This window comes from Bufo gargarizans, chromosome 2 (assembly GCF_014858855.1).
Source record: "Bufo gargarizans isolate SCDJY-AF-19 chromosome 2, ASM1485885v1, whole genome shotgun sequence".
Classification (NCBI taxonomy): Eukaryota; Metazoa; Chordata; class Amphibia; order Anura; family Bufonidae; genus Bufo; species Bufo gargarizans.
This window is the reverse complement of record NC_058081.1, coordinates 630,267,641-630,281,585: the sequence shown is the minus strand read 5'-3', so window position 1 is coordinate 630,281,585 and position 13,945 is coordinate 630,267,641.

The following is a 13,945-nucleotide window of genomic DNA, read 5'->3' as shown; positions in this document are numbered from 1 at the left end:
AAAGTATCAACCACTATTTTATCTTCTATTTACTCTCTAACACTGAGCAAATATATTTTGTACTTATACTCTAGAGCTGCACTCATTGTTCTGCTGGTGATGTCACTGTGTACATACATTACATTACTTATCCTGTACTGATCCTGAGTTATATCCTGTATTATACTCCAGAGCTGCACTCACTTTTCTGCTGGTGGAGTCACTGTGTGAATACAATACTTATCTTGCACTAATGCTGTATTAAAGGCTGTATTATACTCCAGAGCTGCAGGTGGAGTCACTGTGTACTACATTACATTATTTATCCTGTACAGATCTTGAGATATATCCTGTATTATACTCCAGAGCTGCACTCACTGTTCTGCAGGTGGAGTCACTGTGTACATACATTACATGACTTATCCTGTACTGATCCTGAGTTATATCCTGTATTATACTCCAGAGCTGCACTCACTGTTCTGCTGGTGGAGTCACTGTGTGAATACAATACTTATCTTGCACTAATGCTGTATTAAAGGCTGTATTATACTCCAGAGCTGCATTCATTGTTGTGCTGTATCCTCTAGCATTCACTACTGCCTGCACAGATCTTTTTGGGTGATTTATATTTTTTGTGGTAAAAACTCCAGCTCCACACGGTTGTTTAGAAAAAAAATTAAAATACTAAAAATGCTATAGAAACCGCATGCAGTATGGGAAAAAAAAAAAACACTGGACGCTGTCGTTTTCTGACATTAGAAAAACTAGCAGCATAATCGGAGTTCAGTGTTATAGGTCTGTAGGATGAGCTTGTTGACCGTTTGATTACTTTTTGGGTTTGGATGGGCTTGAAATCACAGGAGTTGCTACAGGTCCCACAGGTCCCGGGGCTCGCTAACCTACTGTGGGTTGTTTTTGTGCAGGAGATCTGATGTATGACAGAACAATCCACTCTTTGCTTAAAGGGATCCTGTCACCTCTCATAACACAAATTCAGATTTTAAACCAGTCATGCTCCACAGATTACCTTGAATCGGCTTTGCTGTTCTATACTGTAATCCGTCCAGTAGTTTTGCTGAAAAACGACTTTTATAATTATGCTAATTAATTCTGAAGGTGCCCAGAGGGGCGTTATGTTCCACTTTGTGTGCCCAGTAACGTCCCCCTGCAGTGCCCAAAACGCCTTCCTCCTGAATCCCTAACCGCCCACAGCGTCTCATCCCTCTCCTCCCCCTCCCTGACGGCCAAGCAAAGTCTCACGCAGACGCAGTACCCGCTGAGGGCTGCGCCAGTGCGATTTGCTGGAGACTGAGGGAAGAGCGAGCATCGGACGTCACTGGGCTCGGCGCATGCCCAGTGACGACGATGAAGCTCCTGCCCTCAGTCTCCAGCAAATCGCACTGGCGCAGCCTTCAGCGGGTACTGCGTCTGCGCGAGACTTTGCTCGGCTGTCAGGGAGGGGGAGGAGAGGGATGAGACGCTGTGGGCGGTTAGGGATTCAGGAGGAAGGCGTTTTGGGCACTGCAGGGGGGCGTTACTGGGCACACAAAGTGGAACATAACGAACATAATTTGTGTTATGAGAGGTGACAGAATCCCTTTAAAGGGGACCTAAACCAGTGCTGAAACCACAAAGGTGCAGCAACGCTTTTCAGATGGCTCTGCACCTTTGTGTTTCGTCAGCTCTGCTCAGCAGTACAGGTCCCATATACTGTCTATGGATCCTTACTCTGCATGCTGACAGCTGGAGGGCCGCAGGTTGAGCATGCCTGCCATATACTGTCTATGGATCCTTACTCTGCATGCTGACAGCTGGAGAAACCTGAAGGTGCAGATCCGAGAAGCGCCGCTGCACTGCTATGGTTTCAGCAAAGGTTCAGGTCCCTTTAAGTAGTTGCGCTGCTTTGCGGATCCTGTACATTCTTGTTACAAGCCTAGATGTTATCTTGATTTCTTAGTTTAAAAAAATAAATTTGATGTGCTGAAATGTTCTGCCCTGCTTGTTGATGGTTTCCAGGCAACAGATTTTCTTTTCTTCACTTCACAAAAAGCATGGAATATTAGACAGGTATAGATGTTACATTTGCAGATGGAGGTTCGCTTCAGAGGCTTGCAGACTTGTCGTTTGAGTTACTGGGGGAAGAAAATGCAGAAATGAACAATCCGTGGTGGTAACGTGAACATAGCCATTTTTGGATACTCATCAGAAGAGTGTTCCCAAAATGCATTGGGCTCTTCAGCCTCAATAGGTCCTTAGGCCTTTTTCACACGAACAATACGGATTGGCTCCGGATGCGTTATGTGGAACTCGCACCATTTTGCAAGCAAGTTCAGTCAGTTTTGTCTGCGATTGCGTTCAGTTGTTCATGCGTTTTGATGCGTTTTTCACCAGCATGATATAAAACGAAAGGTTTACAAACAACTTCTCTTAGCAACCATCAGTGAAAAACGCATCGCACCCAGACCTGCTCCTGGATGCAATGCATTTTTCACTGAAGCGCCATTCCCTTCTGTGGCCCCGTGACGTGAACGCATAGCACCCACACTGAATCCTGACCCATTCATTTCAATGGGTCTGTGTACATGAGCGTTTTTTTCATGCATCAGTTCTACGTTGCGTGGAAAACGCAGCATGTTCTATATTCTGCGTTTTTCACGCAGCCCTGGCCCCATAGAAGTGAATGGGGCTGTGTGAAAAACGCATTGCATCCGGAAGCAAGTGCGATGCGTTTTTCACTGATGGTTGCTGGGAGATGTTGTTTGTAAACCTTCAGTTTTTTATCACGTGCGTGAGAAACGCATCAAAACACATTGCACTCGCGCAAAAAAAACTGAACAACTGAACGCAATCGCAAACAAAACTGACTGAACTTGCTTGCAAAATGGTGCGAGTTTCACTGAACGCATCCGGAGCCAATCCGTTACGCTTGTGTGAAAGAGGACTATGGGGCCAGGGCTGCGTGAAAAACGCAGAATATAGAACATGCTGCGTTTTTCAAGCAACGCACAGACCTATTGAAATGAATGGGTCCGGATTCAGTGCGGGCGCTATGCGTTCACGTCACGCATTGCACCCGCACGGAAAACTCGCTCGTGTGAAAGAGGCCTTAGTGGTTAGATTTCAGAGCGACCACCACTGAGAGAGATTACAACACGAATATCACAACTATAAACCACTCTGCTGAATGCTGCCACAGCGACATCTGCTGGCTGCAGAAAGTATTGTCAGGATTTCCCTGAATTACTACAGGAAATCGAAATGTACAATAAGCAGAAATAAAATCTCAGAAACTCCTCCATTAGGCCACCTGCACACAGCGCAGATTACACGCAGTTTTTCTGTATAGAGTATCGTGCAGAAAAACTGCAGCATAATACAGTTCAGCAAAGTGTAGGAGATTAGACAAATCCCATGTGCACTATGCTTTTTATTCCTATGCAGAAATTGACCTGTTGTGCGGATTTTGAAATCTGCAGCTTGTCAATTGTTTGTGCTTTTCTTGGGGCGTATTTCATCCTTTTCAATGGAAGGGTGAGATCTGCAAAACCGCATCATATCAAGTAACACGGGCAGTTTTTGGTGGGGATTTGCTGTGGAAACTGACAGGAATGCGCATGAAAAACAGTGCAAAAAATGTCTATATTTTGTGCAGATACCCTTAGGGCAGGGATGGGCAAACTGGGGCTCTCCAGCTGTTGTAAAACTACAAACCCATCATGCCCTGCTGTAGGCCGACAGCTGTAGGCCGAGGGAAGTTTCCTGGAGGAGGAGATTTTAGCAGTTGTCATCCACAGCATAAATTGACCTGCGGTGCTGATTTTAAATCCACGTCAATTTAGGCTTCTTTCACACTTGCGGCAGGACGGATCCGACAGGCTGTTCACCTTGTCGGATCCGTCCTTCCGCTATTTCGCCGTGCCGCTGCTCAGTCCCCATTGACTATAATGGGAACAGGGCGGAGCTCCGGCGCAGCACAGCAGTGCACAGCGAAAGGCGGCCGGACTAAAAGTCCTGCATGTCCGACTTTTTAGTCCGGCGGCCTCTCACCGCGAACTGCCGTACTGCGCCGGAGCTCCGCCCTGTCCCCATTATAGTCAATGGGGACCGAGCGGCGGTCCGGCGGCACGGCGAAATAGCGGAAGGACGGATCCGACAGGGTGAACAGCCTGTCGGATCCGTCCTGCCGCAAGTGTGAAAGTAGCCTTATTCAGCACAGATTTGACCGTTTAGAATCCATAGGGCAGGCATCTCAAACTGCGGCCCTCCAGCTGTTGTAAAACTACAACTCCCACAATGCCCTGCTGTAGACTGATACCTGTAGGCTGTCCAGGCATGTTGGGAGTTGTAGTTTTGAAACAGCTGGAGGGCCGCAGTTTGAGATGCCTGCCATAGGGAGAAATCCATCTGGTGTGGCCGTATCCTTAAAATCCTTCCCTCATCCTTTTATAATATAAAAGGACCCTCTGTTTTTCTCGCCCTACCACATGCACTACGAACTCTATTCTCTCACACCTCCTCCGGTCTCTCTCCCTGGCTGTCACTACTCACCTAAGGCTACATGCACACGACCGTTGTGTGTTTTGCGGTCCGCAAATTGCGAATCCGCAAAACACGGATGGCGTCCGTGTGCATTCCGCAATTTGCGGAACGGCACGGACAACCATTAATATAACAGCCTATTAATATCACAGGTTATATTTTTTTTGCGGACCACGCAACGGAGCAACGGATGCGGGCAGCACATGGAGTGCTGTCAGCATCTTTTGCTGCCCCATTGCAGTGAATGGGTCAGCATCCAAGCCGCAAAAACTGCTGCCCGGTTGTGGACCCAAACAACGGTCGTGTGCATGAGGCCTAACTGAAATTTTCAACCTCTTAGGGCCCTTGTACACGACTGCATGCCTTTCGAGATATAGGGTCCGTGAGCAGACCATATGTCCTGCAGTGGCTTTGATTGTGCGCACCGGAACACACATCATCATAGATTATAATGATGCTGTGCACGTCGGGCTGCCCGCAGTGCTATTGTCCTGCACTCATAAGATCATTTGAGTACAGGACAATAGTCCTGCAGACGGCCCGACGTGCACAGCATTATTGTAATCTATGATGCTGTGCGCTCCCATTCGCACGATCAATGCCGCTCCGGGACATATGGACCGCTCACGAACCGTATGTCTCGGAGGGCATACGGTCGCGTGCAAGGGCCCTTACTCTTCTGGTATCTTCCCTCATCTTTCAAACACTCGGTTGTAACTCCATTATTCCGGCCCCATTGAAAATAAATGGGTCTGCACCCGTTCCGCAAAATTGCGGAACGGATGCGGACCCATTTTGCGGACATGTGAATTGACCCTAAGTTGTACAGAAACTGCCCTCACCAAAGTGACAGAAGACCTCCTGACAGCTAAATGCAACAGTGACCACTCTCTGCTCATTCTTCTACATCTCTCCACAGCATTTGACACTGTAGACCACCATCTCTTACTCACCATGCTCCAATCTATTGGCCTTAAAGACACGGCTCTCTCTTTGTTGTCTTCCTACCTCTGTGATCGCTCTTTCAGGGCATCATTCGCTGGCTCTACTTCCTTTTTTTTTTACTCTTTCTGTTAGGTTCCCTAGGGCTCAGTCCTAGGTCCTCTCCTCTGTTCTCTCTATACAGCTCCCATCGGACGGACGATCAGTAGATATGGACATCTCTATGCTGGAATCATCAGGTGCGTCTTATAAAGCGAAAAATACCGTAGCTGGAAGTTAAGACGTACCTAGGTTTTTGAGGAGGAAAATTAAAAAAAATATTTAACCAAAAGGTGTGGTTTTGAACTAATGTGGATCTGTGGATGACACTATTATGGAAGGGATCTGTGGATGACGCACTGTTATGGGGAATCTATGGATGACACTGTTATGGAGGGGATCTATGGATGACGCACTGTTATGAGGGCATCTGTGGATGACACTATTATGGAAGGGATCTGTGGATGACGCACTGTTATGGAGGCATCTGTGGATGACGCACTGTTATGGGGACATCTGTGGATGACGCACTGTTATGGGGACATCTGTGGATGACGCACTGTTATGGGGGCATCTGTGGATGACGCACTGTTATGGGGACATCTGTGGATGACGCACTGTTATGGGGGCATCTGTGGATGACGCACTGTTATGGGGGCATCTGTGGATGACGCACTGTTATGGGGGCATCTGTGGATGACGCACTGTTATGGGGGCATCTGTGGATGACGCACTGTTATGGAGGCATCTGTGGATGACGCACTGTTATGGGGGATCTATGGATGACACTGTTATGAAGGGGATCTATGGATGACACACTGTTATGGGGGCATCTGTGGATGACGCACTGTTATGGGGGCATCTGTGGATGACACTGCTAAGGGGGAGATCTGTATATGACACATATATAGCATCCTATGCTATATATGTGTCATCCACAGATCCACCCTATAACAGCGTCCCTGTGTAAATAGTGACCCCCAATACACCTGGCCGCTCACAGCAGTCTTCATATCTGAACTGTGTAATTCTTAACCTCTTGGTTAGCTTTGTTAAAGTAGCGTAATGGTCTGTAGTAGTACTCACTATCAAACTACCGTAGCAGGTCGGCCGGCAGCATAACGTCTCTCACTCCGTCACGCGCCTTCTCCTCCAACTTTGTTAATGAAGCAGGCGCGTGACGGAGTGAGTGACGTTGCGCTGCCGGCCAGCCTGCTACGGTAGTTTGAGAGTGAGTACTACTACAGAGGATTGCAATACTTTAACAAAGCTAACCCACTGGTTAAGGATTAAATGACTACACTTTACATATGAAGACTTCTGTGCGCGGGGCCCAGTGTAATAGAGTGCAGTGACTGCAGCCTCCAGCCCCTCCTCTCCGCTGATACATTGCAGGACGCGCTGTGCAGCATAGCGGCCAGTGATGTGTCAGTGCACCATTCGCTTTATAAGACGCACTGCCATACCCCCTTCCACACATTTTTTTGGGGGGTAGGGGGGAGTTCATCTTATAAAGCAAAAAATACGGTATATACCTTATCCCATGACCTCACCCCTGTCTGCTGTCTCCATCATGTCCTTACTCTATCTGAAACTGAATCTTTCAAACCTACCTAAGCCTGATATCTCCATCTCAGTATGTGGCACTACGACTTGGCAGCATGCCCACTGTCTCTGTGTTATTTTTAACACAGATTTTTCCTCATGCTGCCTACACCACAAAAACATCTCTAGAATCTTTGGAAACAACAAAAACTCTCATTGGTGCCCTGATCCTTTCCAGTCTCAATTACTGTAGCTCATTATTACAGGTGCATCTCAATAAATTAGAATATCATCGAAAAGTTAATCAGTAATTTAATTAGAAAAGTGACTTATATTATATAGAATTATTACACACAGAGTGATCTATTTCAAGCGTTTCTTTCTTTTAATGTTAATGATTGTGGCTTATACTGTAGCTAATGAAAACGTAAAAGTCAGTTTCTCAGAAAATGTGATCTTATACCCTCTCCCTGTAATGTCCACTTGTGTTCCATAATAACAACCTGGACAGGCTGACAGTTTTAGTTCTCTCCTCTTTTACCCCACCATGTATTGCCCACTCATTTTCACCGGTTTTACACTGCCAGCAGTAGTTCCAGCAAACTGTTCTGGCAGAGAACAATCTGCCAGAACTCTCTGGATCTGGCATTGCTAGGGGTTATCGGAGAGCTCGCTGGCCCTAATACACCCAGAGAGCTCCGGCAGGTTGTACTCTGCCGAAACAGCTTGCTGGAACTACTGCCAGCAGTGTGAAACAGGCCCAAACTGGTCATGATGAGACTTGTAGTTCTCTTAACAATTATGATGTTCTGAAGCAGCTGAGGTGTATGTTTTGTTCACATCTGCGCTAGTGACGTTCGCTGTTTTGCTGTCATAGGAGCACAACAATGAAAATCACAGTAGTGTTGGATCTATCGCATCCGGACATGGGGGCCCAATGATTTTTATGTATGCCTCTGCTAGTAAGAGACTCAGAAGATGGCTGAGAAGAAATGGGGGGGGGGGGGTGTCTAGCTAGCTGAGATCCTGACCCTGAGGAAATAACTGCGTCTGAATTCACAGGAGCATCCTGTCTGTTTGTATGTGTCATTTATTTCTTCTTATCTGTTCTGTAAGCTCCGGAGCTGAAAACAGACATAGTGGGAATTAAGGGAAAGGACATCACAGCAGTACAGCTGGCAGATTCCAAAGAAGGGAGACACCCCCTGCTTCTAAGAGAAATGCATCTAGCTGTGCAGGCCAAACAGCAAATAATATGGCTGAAAAAAAAACATTAGAGAAGCCCAAACACAGCTGTCCCTTCACAGTTATGATTGTACAAAGAAGCACAGCCATTTATTTAATTTAAATATTATATAAGACCAATGAAAAAAAATATTTTTAATACAGAAATGTTTGCCGATCTAAAAGTATGTACAGTATATGCACTCAATACTTGGTTAGGGCTCCTTTTACATGAATTACTGCAACAATGTGGTGTGCCTGTGGCACTGCTGAGGAGTTATGGAAGCCCAGGTAGTTTTGATAGCGGCCTTCAGCTCGTCTGCATCATGATCCTCTTGACAACACCCAATAGATTCTATATGGGGTTCAGGTCAAGCGAGTTTGCTGGACAATCAAGCACAGTGATACCATGGTTATTAAACCAGGTATTGGTACTTTTGGCAGTGTGAGCAGGTGCCAAGTCCTGTTGGAAAATGAAATCAGCATCTCCATAAAGCTTGTCAGCAGATGGAAGCATAAAGTTTGCTGACTTTTGGCTTCATATAAGATAGTGGATCAACACCAGCAGATGACATGGCTCCTCAAACCATGACTGACTGTGGAAACTTCACACTGGACCTCAAGCAACTCCACTGTTCCTCCAGACTCTGGGACCTTGATTTCTAAATGAAATGCCAAATTTACTTTCATCTGAAAACAGGACTTTGGACAACTGAGCAACAGTCCAGTCCTTTTTCTCCTTAACTCAGGTAAGACGTTTCCGACGTTGTCTCTGGGTTATGAGTGGCTTGCCACAAGGAATGCAACAGTTGTAGCTCATGTCCTGGATACGTCTGTGTGTGGTGGCTTTTGAAGCACTAACTCAGTGTGAAGGCTGCGGTTACCCCTGTTGCTTGTATACCTTTTCCTACATCACTTTTTCCTTCCACTCAACTTCCCACTGATATGCTTGGATACTGCACTCACACTGAACAGCCAGCTTCTTTAGCAATGACTTTTTGTGGCTTATCCTCCTTTGTGGTGGGTGTCAATGACTTCTGGACAAGTCGGCAGTCTACCCCATGATTGTGTAGCCTACAGAACCAGACCGAGGGGACATTTAAAGGCTTAGGAAACCTTTGCAGGTGTTTTGTGTTGATTAGCTGATTACAGTGTGACACCATGAGTCGGAGATATTAAACTTTTTCACAATATTCTAATTTTCGGAGAAACTGACGTTTACAGGTTAAACCCGAAAAATTTGAATATCGTGCAAAAGTCCATTTATTTCAGCAATGCAAATTAAAAGGAATTGCATTAATGCAGCTTAAAATTAGAATTTTGTGAAAAGGTTCAATATTCTCGGCTCAAAGTGTCACACTCTAGTCAGCAAATTAATCCATACCCCCTGAGCAAAGGGTACCTCAAAATTGTGACTTTGGGGTTTCATAAGCTGTAAACCATAATCATCCAAATTATAACAAATAAAGGCTTGAAATATCTCACTTTGCATGTAATGCAAATCCCTTTCGGGGAAGTCCAAAGGCGGCGACATCTGCTTCTACATCAGTGCTACCTGGTGCCCTAATGTCTCCCTCTTAGAACGGATATGCACTGCGAACCTTGAGGCGCTCCTCATCAACTGCAGGCCGGCCTACTCGCCAAGGGAGTTCTCTTCGTACGTGCTGGTGGGTGTTTACATCCCCCCCCCGACGCTGACACCGGTAATGCCCTACAGGCCCTCAGCGATACCATCACAACCTGGGAGTCGGCCCTTCCTGGCTCACTGTTCATCGTGTTGGGTGATTTTAATAAAGCGGACCTCCATCATGTCCTACCACGCTACTCCCAGCACATTGATTGTCCCACGAGACTCTCGAACACCTTGGATCATTGTTACACGCCTCTAAGGAAAGCGTACAAAGCCGTCCCGAGAGCCGCATTAGGCTCATCCGACCACTGCCTTGTCCATCTGGTCCCCTCCTACAGACGTCGCCTAGAGTCATCGAAACCGATCCGTAGAACTTCCAGAGTGTGGTCCGAGGAGGCCAAGCTACAACTACAGGCCTGTTTTGACTGCACAGACTGTGGAGCCCTAGAAGAGAATGACCTGGACACCTGGGCGGATGTTGTCTCCTCGTACATCAGTTTCTGCGAAGACTCCTGCGTCCCCTCAAGATCTTACACGATTTACCCAAATGACAAACCGTGGTTCACAAACAAGCTCAAACAACTACGCAGGCACAAGGAAACCGCGCATAAATCCGGTAATCAATTAGAATACAGACTGGCCAAAAACTGCCTTAATCGGGAACTGCGTGCGGCGAAACGGGCATACGCGAAACGCATCCACCATTCTTTGCACTCAAACGACCGGAGGGCGGTCTGGAAGGGCCTTAGGTCCGCGACCAACTACAAACCCCCCCGGCGATAACCACCCCTCGTCAGGCGCTGGCAGAGGAGCTGGGCAGGTTCTACTGCAGATTCGAGACCTCGACCGAGGGTGATGTAACTCGGACAATGCCCCCCAGAGTGGGCACCCCAGTCCCGGCTGCCACATTATCTGGCCCGCTCGCTGATTTCGCTGATCCACCTACAGTGAATGTGACACGGTTCGCACCCTGCTGTCCAAGCTAAATGCGAGAAAAGACCCTGGTCCCGATGGTGTCACTCCTGCATGCCTGAAATATTGCTCAGTCCAACTGGCCCCGGCCCTCACCCAAATCTTTGACAGATCCCTTAAGGAGGGACATGTCCCCGCCTGCTTTAAGATCTCAACTATCATCCCTGTGCCGAAGAAACAGGGTGTTTCTGATCTAAACAACTTCCGGCCCGTGGCTCTGACTTCAGTGGTCATGAAGATCCTAGAGAAGGTGGTCCTCTCCATCCTGAAGACCGCCACTCTGGACCGGCTGGACCCTCTGCAATTCGCCTACAGGGCAAACAGATCCACTGACGATGCGATTAACATGTGCCTAGAATACGTCACTGAACACCTCGACAAACCCAACACATACGCGAGAATCCTCCTTCTAGACTTCAGCTCGGCTTTTAATACCATCTCCCCCAGCATCCTGCAGAGGAACCTTACGGCACTTGATGTCCACCCAACACTACGACATTGGATCATGGACTTTCTCACTAACAGGTCCCAGGTCGTCAGATTAGGTAATCTGACCTCCAAACCGAGGGTCAACAACACTGGCGCCGCTCAGGGATGTGTACTATCGCCGTTCCTGTTCTCTCTGTACACGAATGAGTGCAGATCGGAGGAGGCCTCAGTTAAAGTCATCAAGTTCGCAGATGACACCACACTCGTGGGCCTGATTAGCGACAGCGATGAGCAGGCCTACCGTAAGGAAATTGACAGGGTCAGCAACTGGTGCGGCGCGCACAATCTGGTCCTAAACGCCACAAAGACGGTCGAGCTGGTTGTCGACTTCAGGAAGGGAAGGGTAGTCCCCCCCCCCGACTTATATTTACAGATCAGAAGTCGCAAGGGTACCCAGTGCCCGCCTCCTAGGCACGACAATCTCTGAGGACCTATCCTGGCGTCCCAACATCTCGTCCATCATAAAGAAGGCTCACCAGCGGCTCTATTTCCTTCGACAACTGAGGAAGTTCGGCATGGCTCAGGACCTACTGAAGTCCTTCTACTCCTGTACCATCGAGTCGTTATTCTGCTCGTCCCTTCTGGTGTGGTATGCCGGCTCATCAGCCAGTGACAAGCGCAAACTACAAAGGGTCATCAGCTCAGCGGAGAGAACTACTCGACTGCCACTACCACCCCTTGACTCTATCTTCTCCAACAGACTGCGCTTCAGGGCTCTGAAAATATTCAATGACCACTCCCATCCGGGCCATCATCTCTTCAGACGTCTAAAGTCCAGCCGCAGGTATCAGGCCATCCCTGCAAGGACATCGAGGAGGCTGAACACTTTCTTCCTAACGGCCGTCAGACTGCTGAACTCATCACGCCCCATCTCCCGCCCATAATCTCTCGCCCCTAATGTGCCCATTGCATAACCCCCCCCCCTTCCACCCCCTAGTACTATGCCTGTACCTGTGCCTAACCCAATTCCGAGCATGATCGACTGTGTCGTGTTTGGCGAATAAAGCTAATTCTGATGAGTCTATCTCATATGTTAGTTTTACCTTTTAAGTTGCATTACTAAAATATATGAACTTTGCACAATATTCAAATTTTTCGAGTTTCACCTGTAGGTTTTCATTAGTCTACTTTCACACTCGCGTTTTGGCTTTCCGTTTGTGAGATCCGTTTAGGGATCTCACAAGCAGTCCAAAACTGATCAGTTTGCATTCTAAATGGAAAAGGATCAGCTCAGAATGCATCAGTTTGCATCAGTTCAGTCCCCATTTCGCTTTGGAGACGGACACCAAAACGCTGCTTGTTGGAAAATTAAATCAGTGCCTCCATAAAGCTTGTCAGCAGAGGGAAGCATGAAGTGCTCTAATATTCCTGGTAGACGGCTGTGCTGATTTTGGACTTGATATAAAAGTGATCCAACACCAGCAGATGATATGGCTCCCCAAACCATCACTGACTGTGGAAACTTCACACTGGACCTCAAGCAACTTGGATTGTGTGCATCTCCACTCTTCCTCCAGAGTCTGGGACCTTGGCTTCCAAATGAAATGCAAACTTACTTTCATCTAAAAGCAGGACTTTGGACCACTGAGCAACAGTCCAGTCCTTTTCTCCTTAGCCCAGGTAAGACGCTTCTGACGTATTCTCTGGGCCATAAGCTGCTTGAAAAAAAAAACGCAATTAGACTTACCGGTAATTCCGTTTTCTTGAATCCACCATGACGGCCCACATTGAGATTGACCCTTGACCTCTGTAGGGGCAGGAACACATAGAGAGTTTAAGAACCCCTCCACCCCTCCACCTCCTCAGTGCTTTACAATTACCCGAAAGGTGGAACAAAAGTAAAAGGATATTGACTCATACCCTTAAACTCCTATTTATCTTAAGTATGTATATATAAATATATATATATATATATATATATATATATAAGTATTCTTTTTTTTTTTTTTTATATATATATATTTTTTATTTTTTTTGGAAAACATTTTTTTTTTTTGGGAAGGGGAATAGTATGGGCAGTCATGGTGGATTCAAGGAAACGGAATGACCGGTAAGTCTAATTGCGGTTTTTCCATTTCATCCACCATGACGGCCCACATTGAGATATATCAGATAACTAAGAGGGTGGGGATATCGCCTGTAAAACCCTCCGGCCGAAAAGAGCTTCATTCGAATCCGGAAGATTAAGACGATAATGTTTTACAAAGGTATTAGCGCTTGACCAGGTTGTGGCTTTACAGATCTGGTCCAGCGAGACTCCTCCTTTCTCAGCCCAAGAGGAGGCAGTGGCCCTAGTAGAGTGGGCCTTAACATTATCAGGACTGGGCTTGTTCTGAATCCTGTAACAGCATTCAATGGTGGATTTGATCCATCTGGCTATGGAAGACCTAGCTAATTTCTTTCCCTTATTTTTCCCTGAAAACTGAATAAGGAGATTGTTATCAATCCTAAAATCTTTGGTAGAATCCAGGTAATGGATAACTGTATCCCTGACATCTAAGAGATGTAAATTATCACTAGACCCTGAATACTCGGATTTAGGGATAGAGGGTAGGAAGATCTCCTGTTCTCGATGAAAAGAGGAGA